The sequence below is a fragment of the Hemitrygon akajei genome, chromosome 3 (assembly GCF_048418815.1).
Source record: "Hemitrygon akajei chromosome 3, sHemAka1.3, whole genome shotgun sequence".
In the NCBI taxonomy this organism is placed as follows: Eukaryota; Metazoa; Chordata; class Chondrichthyes; order Myliobatiformes; family Dasyatidae; genus Hemitrygon; species Hemitrygon akajei.
The window spans coordinates 38,898,228-38,913,131 of NC_133126.1; the positions used below are offsets into that span (position 1 = coordinate 38,898,228).

General features: G+C 42.0%; 1 protein-coding gene and 1 pseudogene across 4 annotated transcripts in view; one reads left to right on the forward strand and one right to left on the reverse strand.

Annotated features, from left to right (window-relative positions):
* The window catches only part of mdga2a (MAM domain containing glycosylphosphatidylinositol anchor 2a), a 904,971-nt gene that overhangs the window by 249,353 nt on the left and 640,714 nt on the right, over positions 1-14,904 (forward strand). The gene's annotated exons all lie outside the window — the stretch shown is intronic.
* On the reverse strand, positions 8,351-8,450 carry LOC140725825 (U6 spliceosomal RNA; annotated as a pseudogene).

A 14,904-nucleotide genomic window follows, 5' to 3' on the forward strand; every position in this document is an offset into this window, starting at 1 on the left:
TTTATTCCCAGTCGGCGAATCTTCTAACCATGCTCATATTTTTACTATAGTACCATGGGCTCTTACCATGTTAAGCAGCCTAATATGTGGCAAATTGCAAAAGGCCACCTAAAAATCTAAATATACAATACTCCTTTTAAATCTTTCCCATCTGACCCTAAATTTGCTCCCACTAGTTTTGAACTTCCCTACCCTGGGGAGAAGACTGGTACCGTCCATTTTATCTATGCTGCTCATACAGTTCAGTATTTCTATAAGATCACCTTCCTGGTCATTCTCCTAATTTCCATGGAATAACGACCTAGCCTGGCAAACTACTCCCTCATGATGCAGGCCCTCTACAGTCCTGCTAACATCCTCCAGTATTTTCTGCACTTTTTCTACTTTAATCACATCTTTCCTACAACAGGGTGACAGAAACCAATAACTTCAATACTCCAATATAAAATTTTAATTCCTACGCTCAATGCCTGACTTTTGAAGGCCAGCATGCTAAATGCCTTTTTCATCATCCTATGACACCACTTCTAATGAAGTAAACACTTGAATTCCTGAGTTCTTCAGATCCATTACACTCCCTAGTGCCCTACATTCATTTTTAAATCCTACATTAGTTTGACTTTTCAAAATGTATAAACTCACACTTATTTGTATTGAAATCTGTTTGCCTCATGTTGGTCTGCTTCACTCACTGATCAAGGTCCCATTCTAATTTACAATAATCTTCTTCACTATCAACAACACTTCATTTTGTGTCATTGGCAAGCTTGCTGATTAGCCTTGTCATTTCACTATCTATATCCCTTCAACCACACTGTCTATTTTCTACCTCCAAGTCAATTTATAATTCATACAATTAGTTTTCCTGGATTCCAAAAGGACATAACATTTCAGACCAGCCTACCGTGAAGACCTTGTTCAAAGGCCTGTTAAATTGGACAACACCCAAAGCCCTTCCCTCAGCTACATCTTTGGTTACCTTTTCAAAGAACTTTAAAAGTTCCATCAAACATGATTTCCCACTCACAAACCAACAATGACACCTCTTAAACAGACTCTGTGTATCCAAAGGTTGGTAGATCCCATCCCTCAGAATTCTCTCTCTTTCCTGCCACTGATGTCAGGCTGAGCAGCCTGTAATTCCCTGAATTGTCCTTGCTACCCTTCTTAAATGATGGAAAGGCATTAGCCATGTTCTAGTATTTGGAAACTTCACCAGTGGCTAATGACGAAGTAAATTTATCTGCAAGGACCAAGGCAATTTCCTCTCTAACCTCCAACAAAGTCTAAAGATGCACTTTGACAGGCCCCGGCTATTTATGCGCTTTAATGTAAGACTGCAAATATGTCCTCTATATGTGAATGCTTTCCAAAGTATCTCTACTTGTTTCTCTTGTTCTTGAGCACAAATGGTGGAATTTCCTGGTGTTTACACATTTCAATTCAACCTTGCATTGCTATTCCAGCATGTCAGTCCATTGCCTCCTCTACTGCCACAATGAGACCACTCTCAGGTTGAAGGAGTAACACTTCATTTTATGTCTGAGTCACCTCCAGACTAATGGCATGAACATCAACTTCTTTAACTTGCAGTAATTTCCCAGCCTTTTTCCATTCACCATTCTGGCTCCATTCATCCCTTCTCATCTTCTCACCTGCCCTTCCTCCTTCCCTTCCCCATGGTCCAGTGTCTTATCCTATCAGTTTCCTTCTTCAGTTTTTTTTTTACCTTTTCCACTATTACGTCCCAGCTTCTCACTTCATCCCCCTCACCCCATCCACAGTTGCAAGGATCACCTGCCAGATCCATCACCCTCCTCCTTATTCTGGCTTCTTTCCTCTTCCTTTCCAGTCCTGATGAAGGGTCTTGGCCCTAAACGTTGACTGTTTGTTCCCCAACATAGACGTTGCTTGACCCTGCTGATTTCCTTCAGCATTTTGTGTGTGTTGGTCCTTCTCTGGTTCAAGTGCAACTCCTCCCTCTTGTATTGGATGCTTCTACCTCGGAGGAGATCCCAGTGGCATAAGAACTTGAATCCCTATCCACTCTACCAGCTTCTCAGCCATAAACTCATCCAGTCAAACTTTATATTTCTGGAACAACACACACAAAATGCTGGTGGAACACAGCAGGCCAGGCAGCATCTATAGGGAGAAGCACTGTCGACGTTTTGGGCCGAGACCCTTTGTCAGGACTAACCGAAAGGAAAGATAGTAAGAGATTTGAAAGTAGTGGGGGAGGGGGGAAAATATTTCTGGCCTTGTTTGCACATGGCACCAGGAGTAATCCAAGATTGCTCCTTTCGAAGTTCAGTTCCTTCACTTCTTATTGAACTCCTTATACTCAATCTGTAGGACCTCATCCCTTGTTCCACCTATATTGTTTGTACCAACATGTATGTTTACCTCTGGTTTTCACTGTTCCCTTCAAGAATGTTCTAACTTACGTTTATCAACCTTCCCAGTCCCATAACGTAGACTAGAATTCATATGTTTAGCTTTTTATTTTATCATTTTCCAATATTCTTTCACTTGTGCTGAAAGGATAGTGAGATCACTGTCTCGTAGTGGAACAAATGTGAAGATTCAAGCTGATTCATTTTACAAAGAGTCACCTAATTTCCCTTGCCCGTGAAACAGCGTGATGAGGTCATTGTTGCTTTCCACTATTGTACTCTTGGTACAGTAACAACGTCTCAATGAAATCTTACAGCACACATATTTCAGAACAAGCAGAGTGATTCATATTGCAGCAATGTAGTATGATGCAGACGGAGGCTATTGATTGAGCTTATTGATTGAATTACATGGCACATAAACAGGCCCTTTGGCCCAGTAAGTCATTGCTAACCATGAAAAGCTATCTTTTATCAGCACTTGGTTTATTGGGTCACTTGAAGAGTAACTCAGAAGTCTTATTTCTTGGCTCTTTTCCCCATATCCCTGCACTTCTTTTCCCTAGGTATGTGTTCAATTGTTATTTGATAGCTGCTTAGAAAACACCATTACTTTCCATATCCTAGCCACGTCACCCTAGTCACTGAGTTCATCTTGTCAGCAGGCATTCTGCTCACTTTTCTACATTTGCTACCTGTGCTAACTCTGCCCGCATTAGTTGAAAATTCAGCCATTAGAAACAGTTTTCTCACCTTATCCGAATCCCTGACGATTTTAAACACTTCTACCAAACCTACTCTTAGCTGTCCTTTTTCTCCGAAGAACCAATTCCAGCTCCTCAAGACTACTTAAATAATTGTACTGTTTCCTCAGTAAATCTCATCTTTATTCTTTCAAAAGCCTGGTGTGTTTCCTCCAAAGTGCTGCCTGAAATTGGCTGTGAAATTCTGCCTATGACTGCGTTTGTGTTCTGTGGATTTAGGGTCATTTCCTAGCTTTTCTATGAGGTCAGAATTGACTTTTTTTCTTACTTTTGTAGACAAGTTATATCAATTGACTTGATGTATTGTGAAAAATGCTTGATGTACTTAGAAAAATGTAACACAGAATACTTCTTTGGATTCTGTGCAGCATTATAGGAGGTTTTGGAGAGGGTGCAGCGGAGGTTCACGAGGCTGTTGCCTGGATTGAAGAGGTTGCCTAGAACTTGCCCCTCAAATGTATGCACCCACAAACATCGCTGATACACACTGCCTGATGACAGAAGCAGGATGACCTTTGTTTTAGAGTGGATCTACAGGGTAATTGAGAGAATGTTCAATTTAACATGCCTTTGGTTTGTATGTCATTTAATGGGTGAAGTGAAATTGAAATTTCATATGAAATTTCAATTTCAATTGAAATTGAAATCTCTGGACCCGAGTCTTGCATGTTGGTGACAAAGATTCAAAGTATGCACCCCTGAGATTTGTCTTCCCACAGACAGCCACCAAACAAATAAACAAGCACATGTTTAAAAAGAACGAAAAGCTCTCTTCAGTTAAAATGTGTGTTATATTGGCCATGATGTCATTAGCTGCATGACAGACACCAGGGAAATACCAGCCGTGCTCTGTGGAATCATTTTGGTGAATTTCCCTAGAAACAGCAACATAGATGATTGGGAGTAGGCAATTTGCCTGTTTGATTCTGTTCTGCTGTTTAACACATGATTGATCACCTATCTTATTATCATATTAAAGCCCTCTCCCTATACCCTTTGTTGCCTCTTAGGCCTAGATATGTATATAAATGTGTTCAGTGAGCTGGCCTCTACAGCTTTCTGAGGTAGCCAATTCCACACGTTCAGCATCCTCCGAAAGAAGCCACTTCTCCATATTTTGGTCTTTAAATCTCACGCCCTGTAACCTGAGACTGTGGTCCTTTGTCAGATGGAATGCCTTCCATACATCCAGTCTGACTAGCCTTCAGAACATTGTAAGTTTGAACTGGATCCTATCCAGGGGTGCGGTGCTAGCCGGAGCACACCAGAGCACGTCTGGCACCTCTTTAAGAAAAAAGCCGAAATAAACAAGCTAACTAATTAGGTGCCGCCCAGGGTGATTTGAGTATCTCAGAAACTGCTGATGTCCTGGGATTTTTACGCACAACAGACCCTGGAGAGAATGGTGCCAAAAACAAAATAAAACATCCAGCGAGTGGATTGAACAAGATGTTTTCGCTCACAGAACAGCCACTCGCTGGATGTGTTTTTGTTTTTGGCACCATTCTTCGTAAGCGCCAGAGTCTGTTGTGCGTAAAAATCCCAGGAGATCAGCAGTTTCTGAGATACTCAAATCACCCTGGGCGGCTCCCAATTAATTAGCTTGTTTATTTCGGCTATTTTCTTAAAGAGGTGCCGGCCGCACTGCACCCCTGATCTAATTCCTCTAAGTTGATGTGAACATAAACCAAATGTTAGAGAGGCTTTTAATTGCTGCTCACCCAGTCTCACCATCCAAAGAAACAGCCTGGGGTTGTTAATAGGACCTCACATATGGAAAACCATGTTTCCACTGGGTGCACAAAAACAACCCGGCATAAATAGGTTAAATTTTAAGGCAAGTGTGTTTTACAATGTGATACTTAAAATCTAGAATATCCTCTAATTTACCATGAACAATCAATAGGAGATATGTAAATTTTGGTTATATATTAATTATTAATCATATTTGTTGAAGTCTGCTTGTGTTCTTGTGGACAAGGATGTCTGTGTGAGGTAGATGGCTACAGGGCATTTTGCTTATCTCTATGTGGTGTGCAGAATACTTCTGAAATATGATCTGAAGTATTTACCATTGAGCGAAAGAAAAGCCAGTGCTGGCTGTTTTCTGCGTTCGACTGGTTCTTGTGTTCTGCAGATGCCAAACTGCAGGTGAAGAAAGCAGGTGGATTCAACCCTGACCTCCATTGGTGTCAGTGAGTTGTTTGATGTTCACTCTGTGACTGTACTTCTCCGGGTGTTTGTATATTCTCCTTGCTCACACAGATTTATGGTTGGGTAGGTTTATTGACCACTGTACGTTGGTCTTAGAGTGATAACATCTTTGGGATTGTACAGGGTTGGTTAATGGGAAGCACAAACTCAATGGGCTACCTCTCCTTATGGTCTTCTAGGTTTTTGCCAAATACTGTCCTCCCTGATCATACTCCTCTTTCATGAAGACAGTTTTGTTCCAAAGATTTGTGATTGGGTCAGGGCAGGGAGGGAGCTGAGAGGCAATGCAAAGTTTTCAATTAGGGGGTGGAACATGCCTCTTTTGGCTCTGCCGTTGTTTGTTGCCAGAATTCACAGGGTCATCTAAAGCAGTTAACGTTGTGTGTTTAAATCTCATGATTTCTTTATTTGTTAAGGACGAGAGCCTTTAGCATCGTTTCATACCTGGTGGAAGATGAAGTGCTGCCTGGCGCTCTTTCAATATAGGTGGAAAACATGCAGTCCTGATCTACCTTACTAAAGCAGCCTACACAATCAAAGCTCCACTCACCCCAGACATAGGAAGATGTTGAATCCTTGTGGATTTATTAAAGAAACTGCAAAAGTAAAAGGACTCTGATGACAGTTATATACAGGCTTCCCAACAATAGCTGGGATGTGGACTACAGATTGCAACATGAAATAGGAAAGATATGTCAAAAGGGCAATGTTATGATAGTCATGGGAGATTTCAACATGCAGGTCAGTTAAGAAAATCTGGTTGGAAATGGATCCCAAGACAGTGAGTTGATTGAATGCCTATGAGATGGCATTTTAGAGCAATTTGTCATTGAGCCTAGTAGGGGATCAGCTATTCTGGATTGTGTGTTATGCAATGAACTGGAGGTGATTAGGGAGTTTAAGGTAAAAGAATCCTTAGGACATAATGATCACAATATGACTGAGTGACTGAGTTCAACTTGAAGTTTGATAGAGAGAGAGTAAAGTCTGATGTAGCAGTATTTGAGTGGAGTAAGGGAAATTACAGTAGTATGAGAGAGGAGTTGGCCAAAGGAAACTGGAAGGAGATGCTGGCAAGGATGATATCAGAGCAGCAATGGTGTGAGTTTCTGGGAGTAATGAGGAATATGGCAAAATAGTACAACCCTGGCTGACAGGGGATGTCAAAGCTAATGTAAAAGCAATAGAGAGAGCATACAACAAAGCAAAAATTAGTGGAAAGCCAGAGGAATGGGAAGCTTATACCCTACAGAAAGCAACTAAAGAATAATTAGGAAAGAAAAGATGAAATATGAAAGCAAGCTAGCAAACAATATCAAAGTGATAGTAAAAGCTTTTTCAAATATGTAAAAAATGAGAGAAAGATGAGAGTGGATATAAGATCGCTAGAAAATGAGGCGGGAGAAATAATAATAGGAGGCAAGGAGATGACAGGTAAACTAAAAGAATATTTTGCATCAGTCTTCACTGTGGAAGACACGAGCAGTGTGCCAGATGTTGAAGGGTGTGAGGGAAGAAAAGTGAGTGCAGTTACTATTACAAGGGAGAAGGTGCTCAAAAAGCTGAAAGACATAAGGGTACATAAGTCACCAGGAGCAGGGGGTTCTGAAAGAGTTAGCGGTAGAGGTTGTGGAGGCATTAGTGATAATCTTTCAAAAATCATTGGACTCTGGCATGGTGCCAGAGGACTGCAAAATTGCAAATGTCACTCCACTATTTAAGAAAGGAGGAAGGCTACAAAAGGAAATTATGGACCAGTTAGCCTGGACTCAGTGGTTGGGAAGATGTTAGAGTCCATTGTTAAGGATGAGGTTATGGAGTACTTGGTGACACAGGACAAGATAGGACAAAGTCAGCATGATTTCCTTAAGGGAAAATCTTGCCTGATGAACCTGTTGAAATTCTTTGAGGAGATTACAAATAGGATAGATAAAGGGGATGCAATGGATGTTGTATATTTGGACTTTCGGAAAGGTTTTGACAAAGTGCTGTGTATCAGGCTACTTACAAAGTTAAGAGCCCATGGTATTACTGAATGGAATTTACTGGCATGGTTAGAGCATTAGCTGATTGGCAGGAGGCAGTGAGTGGGAATAAAAGGATCCATGTCTGGTTGGCTGCCAGTGACTAGTGGTGTTCTGCAGGGGTCGGTGTTGAGACTGCTTGTTGTGCCGTATATCAATGACTTAGATGACAAAATCGAATGCGTTGTTGCCAGGCTTGCCGATGATATGAAGATCGGTGCAGGGTCAGGTAGTGTTGAGGAAACAGGTAGGATGCAGAAGGATTTAGACAGATTAAGAGAATGGGCAAGAGAGTGGCAAATGAAATACAGTGTTGGAAATTGCATGGCTGTGTACTTTGGTAGTAGAAATAAATGTACAGCTATTTTCTAAATGGGGAGAAAATCCAAAAATCTGAAATGCAAAGGGACTTGAGAGTTGTTGTGTAGAACACCCAAAAGATTAACTTGCAGGTTGAGTCAGTGGTGAGGAAGATAAATGCAATGTTAGCATTCATTTCAGGAGGTCTAGAATACAAGAGCAGGGATGTGATGCTGAGGCTTTATAAGGCACTGGTGAGGCCTCACCTTGAGTATTATGAACATTTTTGGGCTCCTCATCTAAAAAAAGATGTACTGGCATTGGAGAGGGTCCAGAGGCAGTTCAGAAGGATGATTCTGGGAATTAAAGGATTATCATATGAGGATCATTTGCTGGCTCTGGGTCTGTACTTGCCGGAATTTAAAAGAATGAGGGGAGATCTCATGGAAACCTTTTAAATGTTGAAAGGCCAAGACAGAGTAGATGTAGAAAGGATGTTCCCCATGCTGAGGGCACAGCCACAGGATAGAGAAGCGTTCATTTAAAACAGGGATATGGACTTTTTTTTTAGCCAGAAGGTGGTGAATTTATGGAATTTATTACCACAGGCAGCTGTAGAGATCAGGTCGTTTCGTGTATTTTTATTTTTTTTAAAAAACGCTTCACGAATTTGCGTGTCATCCTTGCGCAGGGCCATGCTAATCTTCTCTGTATTGTTCCAATTTTAGTATATGTGCTGCCGAAGCGAGCACGTTTCGTGTATTTAAGACAGAGCTTGATAGGTTCTTGATTGGACACGGCATCAAAGGTTATGGGGAGAAGGCCGAGGAGGGGAGAAAAGAATTAGCCATGATTGAATGGCAGAGCAGACTTGATGGGCCAAATGGCCTAATTCTGTTCCATTGTCTTATGGTCTTATGTGCTAATGAACCAATTTACTACTTCAATTAAATGATATCGCCATTCCAGAACCATAGAAAGCTGTGGCACTGAAGTAGCTCAGAAGGTCCATGCAAGCCTCTTGGATTTTAGCTTGCTTTCCCTTCCCAGCTCTTTCTCCATAGCCTTGCAGGTTTTGGCACATCAGGTGCTCGTCCAGATGCACATGGTGAGTACTTCTACCACCGATGTGATCTCCAGACCCCCAGCACTCAGTGAGGGAAATCATTTTTAATTCCATCAATTACCCTCTAATCCATCTACCAAATCACTTAAGCAATTACTGGAGCGGTATTTTTAGCAGAATGTTTGCTCCGATTCAGTGTACTTATAATCCACCAACAGGATATTTAGTGATTTTTCTTCCTCTTACGACATCTGTCATTTGATAATGAATGTAATGGAAGCATTTCCAGGCAACAGTTACAAACAGACCTGTTGAATTTTCAATATCTGTTAAGCAATTGGCTAATGTTCATTGCATAAACATTGCCACAAGGTTTAAGGTTAATTTAAATTCCGCTGCTCTGTAGAAATGTCTACTCACTTACATAATTTCAGTGTGAATTTTTCTGCTAATCTAATTTAAGTCTATGTCACTGCTGGGAGCATTGCCCAAGTGCCAAGTATGAACTTGCAATTACTGAGAAGGCTACTGTGCTGCTTCCTGACCTGATGAAGACTGATGATGCTAATAGGAGCAGGAGCTGACATGGGTGAGCATATAATGGACGAGCATTCTCTGGCATTAACAAGTTGAATGTGATTGACCCTTGTGTTTTCAGTTCTGGTAAATTTCATCACTGTTTGGAAGACAGCAATTATGTAATTGGTTCCTCATCTCTCTGTAAATCTAGTCGATCATTAGGCCTATCTGTCCACAATTTTGTGAACCTGTACATAAATAAGACCATAACATCATAAGGGATAGTAGCAGAATTAGGCCATTTGGCCCATTGAGTCTGCTCTGCCATTTCATCATGGCTGATCCAATTTTCCTCTCAACTTCCTGCCTTCTTCCCATATCCTTTCATGCCCTGATCGATCAAGAATCTATCAACCTCTGCCTTAGACACTCAGACCCCGCTTAACGCTGAGGATGTGCTCCTCAAAGGTGGAGCACTATGTAAATTAGTGCTATGCAGGGTTATGCAGAAGGAGGAGGTCCTGCAAAGAGAGTTTAGGGAGTTTGGTGCAAAGTTGAAGGACAGGACCTCCAGGGTTGCAATCTCAGGATTGCTACCCGTGCCATGTGCTAGTGAGGCTAGAAACAGGAAGATAATGCAGCTAAATACTTGGCTAAGGAGTTGGTGCAGGAGGGAGGGCTTCATGCTTCTGGACAATTGGGCCTTATTCCAGGGAAAGTGGGACCTGTTCCGATGAGACGGGTTGCACCTGAACTAGAGGGGGTCTAACATCCTTGTGGGAAGGTTTAAACTAGATTTGTAGGGGGAGGGGAACCAGTGTTAGAGCAGATAGTGAGGTGGAGGAGGATAAAGGTCATGCGAGAGCTGCAAGTATAGTGCATGGAGTAAAGCCAGATCTAACATAAAAGAGGCTTTCAGGAAAGAGAAGCAGAATAAAGGGTGTAAAGGTAGTAAGGTAGAAGGGCTAAAGTGTGTGAACATCAATGCAAGAAGCATCAGGAACAAAGGTGATGAACAGAGAACTTGGATACATACATGGAATTATGATGCAGTGGCCATTACAGAGACTTGGCTGGCACCAGGGCAGGAATGGATTCTCAGTATTCCTGGATTTCAGTGTTTTAAAAGGGATGGGGGGGGGAGGGGAGGAGGGGGGTGACATTATTGGTCAAGGATACAGTTACAGCTATAGAAAGGGTGGGTAATGTAGCAGGATCCACTGTTGAGTCAGTATGGGTGGAAGTCAGGAACAGGAAGGGAGCAGTTACTCTACTGGGGGCATTCTATAGGCCCCCTGGTAGTAGCAGGGATACCGAGGAGCAGATTGGGAGGCAGATTTTGGAAAGGTGCAAAAATAACAGGGTTGTTATCATGGGTGACTTTAACTTCCCTAATATTGATTGGCACCTGATTAGTTCCAATGGTTTAGACGGGGCAGAGTTTGTTAAGATAGATAGATAGATAGATACTTTATTCATCCCCATGGGGAAATTCAACTTTTTTTTCCAATGTCCCATACACTTGTTGTAGCAAAACTAATTTAAGTGTATGGGACATTGGAAAAAAAAGTGCATCCAGGATGGATTCCTGTCACAGTATGTTGACAGGCCGACTAGGGGGATTGCCTTACTAGATCTAGTATTAGGTAACAAACCGGATCAGGTCACCGATTTCTCAGTGGGTGAGCATCTGGGGGCCAGTGACCACCGCTCCCTGGCCTTTAACACTATCATGGAAAAGGACAGAATCAGAGCGAATAAGAACATTTCTAATTGGGGAAGGGCAAATTATGAGGCTGTAAGGCTGGAACTTGCGGGTGTGATTTGGGATGTTTTTGCAGGGAAATGTACTATGGACATGTGGTTTTGGGATCTCTTGCAGGATATTAGGGATAAATTTGTCCCAGTGAGGAAGATAAAGAACGGTAGGGTGAAGGAACCATGGGTGACAAGTGAAGTGGAAAATCTAGTCAGGTGGAAGAAGGCAGCATACATGAGGTTTAGGAAGCAAGGATCAGATGGGTCTATTGAGGAATATAGAGTAACAAGAAAGGAGCTTAAGAAGGGGCTGAGAAGAGTAAGAAGGGGGCATGAGAAGGCCTTGGCGAGTAGGGTAAAGGAAAACCTCAAGGCATTCTTCAATTATGTGAAGAACAAAAGGATGACAGGAGTGAAGGTAGGACCGATTAGAGATAAAAGTGGGAAGATGTGCCTGGAGGCTGTGGAAGTGAGCGAGGTCCTCAATGAATACTTTTCTTTGGTATTCACCAATGAGAGGGAACTTGATGACTGTGAGGACAATATGAGTGAGGTTGATGTTCTGGAGCATGTTGCTATTAAGGGAGAGGAGGTGTTGGAGTTGTTAAAATACATTAGGACAGATAAGTCCCCGGGGCCTGATGGAATATTCCCCAGGCTGCTCCACGAGGCAAGGGAAGAGATTGCTGAGCCTCTGGCTAGGATCTTTATGTCCTTGTTGTCCATGGGAATGGTACAGGAGGATTGGAGGGAGGTGAATGTTGTCCCCTTGTTCAAAAAAGTAGTAGGGATAGTCCGGGTAATTATAGATCTGCTTCTCTCTTGAAGCAGATCTCGGTAGCAGGAAATCATGTGGAGAACACCTCTTTTTGCCTTATTGCTTTGCTTCCAGTCAGGGTCATTATCGATGAACTGGTCCATGATTTGTGTGATCGTGGAGATGCCAGTGCTGAGGAATTTTGTGGCGATGTTTCTTGCTGGTATTTCCTCTCCTCCATCCGTGTCCCCAGATTCACCCAGGATGCATTGCTCTACCAATTCACAAAGCTTTTTGTTATTAAGGCTCTCACTATGAGAATGTAGTAACTCTTCAACATCGCCATCATTAACAAATCAAATTCTGCTTCATTGGCCAGTTCAATGTTGTTTTCAATGACTAGTTCTGCCTGAATTCCTAGGATTTGCATGGAGGCGTTGAAAAACACCATTGTCCATCTTTGAGGATTAGAGCCAGCCTACTGAATCACTTATAAAATCATGTTATATTCAGACGTGTAGTCAGGTTGATCCACATGGAGCGAGGTAGCAGGTTCTTTAGTCTAACTCTTCCACGCAGACCAAGATATCTATCCGAGCCATTACTATTTCAAGATTCAGGTTTAAACTAGTTGTCACATATACCTGCACATCAAAGCATACAGAAAATGGGCATTTGTATTAACAACCAACTCGCAGGTCTCGCCACACATTCCAGCACCTATATAGCATGCTCACAGTGCTTGGCAGAACAACACAGGACACAACAAAACAGAACACAAGAAGCAACAAAGCAACATCATCAAAATGAGCCCCATTCCTCCCTCCTGTCCATTCACATACACAGTCCTCTAACCCCAGGACAGGCCACCACCTCCAGCGGACTCCTATTTGGACTCAGACTCACTGGGCTTATGACTACCTCAGCAAGCTAGCAGAGATTCAGACTCTGTCAATGGGACTCGACTTCTGATTTGGCCCTTGCGCCTTGATAGTCAGCCTCAACTCCAGGACCAGACAATTATCAAATAATAGGTCTCAAAGTCCAGATTTGCCAATGCCAGGACCCCCAACACAAGGCCTCGAACTGTGGTCTCACCGATTCACAGACCAAGGGAGTCACCAGTTCTCGCCCTTCCTGTCCCCACAGCAGTCCAACTTGAAAACCCGCTGACAACTCATTGACCCAGCAGGGGGGCACCATCTTTCATCTGCACTGGTCTGCAGACGTGACATCTGGTTGAATATCTTGTCCTGGTCCACAGATGTCCCACGTCTATGTCACTGGCTTTCAAACGTGGAGTGGAGCTTTAGACTCCTGCCTGTCCTCTTATTCCCCCACATCTAGGCTTTAAGCCCTAACTTGACTCCTAACTGCCCTCTAAATCCCCAAAACTATTCCCATGAGCCTAACAAAAACACTGAAAAATCTAAAACTCAGCAATGACCCAGAGTTCACAGCTGGATGCCATCTTGCAATTGGCAAGACATTTGGTTGCATTTGGGCTCATGTTCATCTGAACCTTTTCTGTGTCCAAATAGCTTTTAAATACTACAGTTGTACCTGCCTCTACAGTTACCCCTGGCAGCCTGCATATGTGAAAGTTTCCCCTAGAGTCCAAATTAAATTCTTACCCTGTCATCTTAAACCTATGACATCTATTTCTAGAGTCCCCTATTCTCTGAAAAAGATGATGACCATCTACATCCAGGAAAAAAAAGTAATGTCTGAACTTTAAGTCGTAAGTCCCTGGTTATTAAGTGGAGTTGGAGTGTTTGTTGAGGTGCAAGAAGAATGCAACTTTTTTCTTAACAAAGCATCAATATTGAAAGCCCTGTATCTGCAGTGGCCTTTAACACAAAATGAAGTAAGTCAACAATTTGCATTAAAAGGCTGCCAGGTTCTGTGAACGCCCTGTTTCACGATCTGCTTTTGATGCTGAAATTGTCTTTCTGTTGCTGCCTACTGCCTCAGCAGTGAGAGCTCTCAGCCAGATCAGCTGAAGAGTGTTCTGTCCCTCAGCGGTAGGTTGTATGCTTGTGAGGTATACATGAGTAAGATGCTAATTCAATCAGCTCGGTGATGTTAGCAGGATTCAGCATTACGATTTTGTGCTAGCATTGTAGTGAACTGGAAGTTTGTCATAGCAACAGCCACTCTCAGATTTTGAACAAGCAAAAATGCGTAAGTATTTTGACAAATTGTCAGTGCTTTTCTTTTAATATATTTGAAATAAGTAAACAAAACTGCAGCATGAGCCACAGTGTGCACTTCACATGCCTTGGAAAAGTGTGAAGGTATAGATGAAGTAAAACAGGGAGCAGTACATGTTTGAGAGGAAACTTAGTTCTTGATAAGTGAAAGGAATAGCGAAGATAAAAACTTTCCATGGCTTTATTCTGAGAGTAATGTGCCATAATACGAACGAGGACAATATTCCACTGGTAATTTCAGATGACCTGTGTTGACATCACCCCAGACTTTTCTCTAAGCACAGATCGTTTCTGAGTCCTTTCCTCAGATGTTTCAAATGCATTTTGTACTGGTTTCTGGGGTCAGCGCGCTTTTGAAAAGTTGAGGACATTTCATATAATCGATTTACCTCCCTGCAGTTTCAATCTTCATTGAACATATGGGATGTTGAAATTAATTGTTGAATATGAAAGCAGAGAGACAAATGCCTTATTTACTTCATTGAGAAGTGATATTGACATAGCTGTGATTTTCCAAAGCGCTAAGTAGCATATCAAATTTGATTAAAGTTGACTAGTCACAATTAGCAGCATTTTTAATGCTTTCTCAGTCTGTACAGAATTAGCTTGTAAATAATGAATGGTAATGGATTATTTCACTGTGGTAATTTAATTGTAGATTCTCAGAACAGCAAGACGGAAGTGTGAAATCATTAAACAGATATAGACAGTCGTAGATTTTATTTGATAGCAAAGTTTAGAAGTGTCTGGCTTTGAAAATTTACATTGTGAAATTGAAAGCAATGTTGCTTAGAGGCATTAAAACAATCAACCTTTAGTCCAGTTGCTCATCTGGGAAATTGTGTGCTTCTTCATAAACTCTAGTAGCTTTATTTGCTCACTTTTCTCTCTTT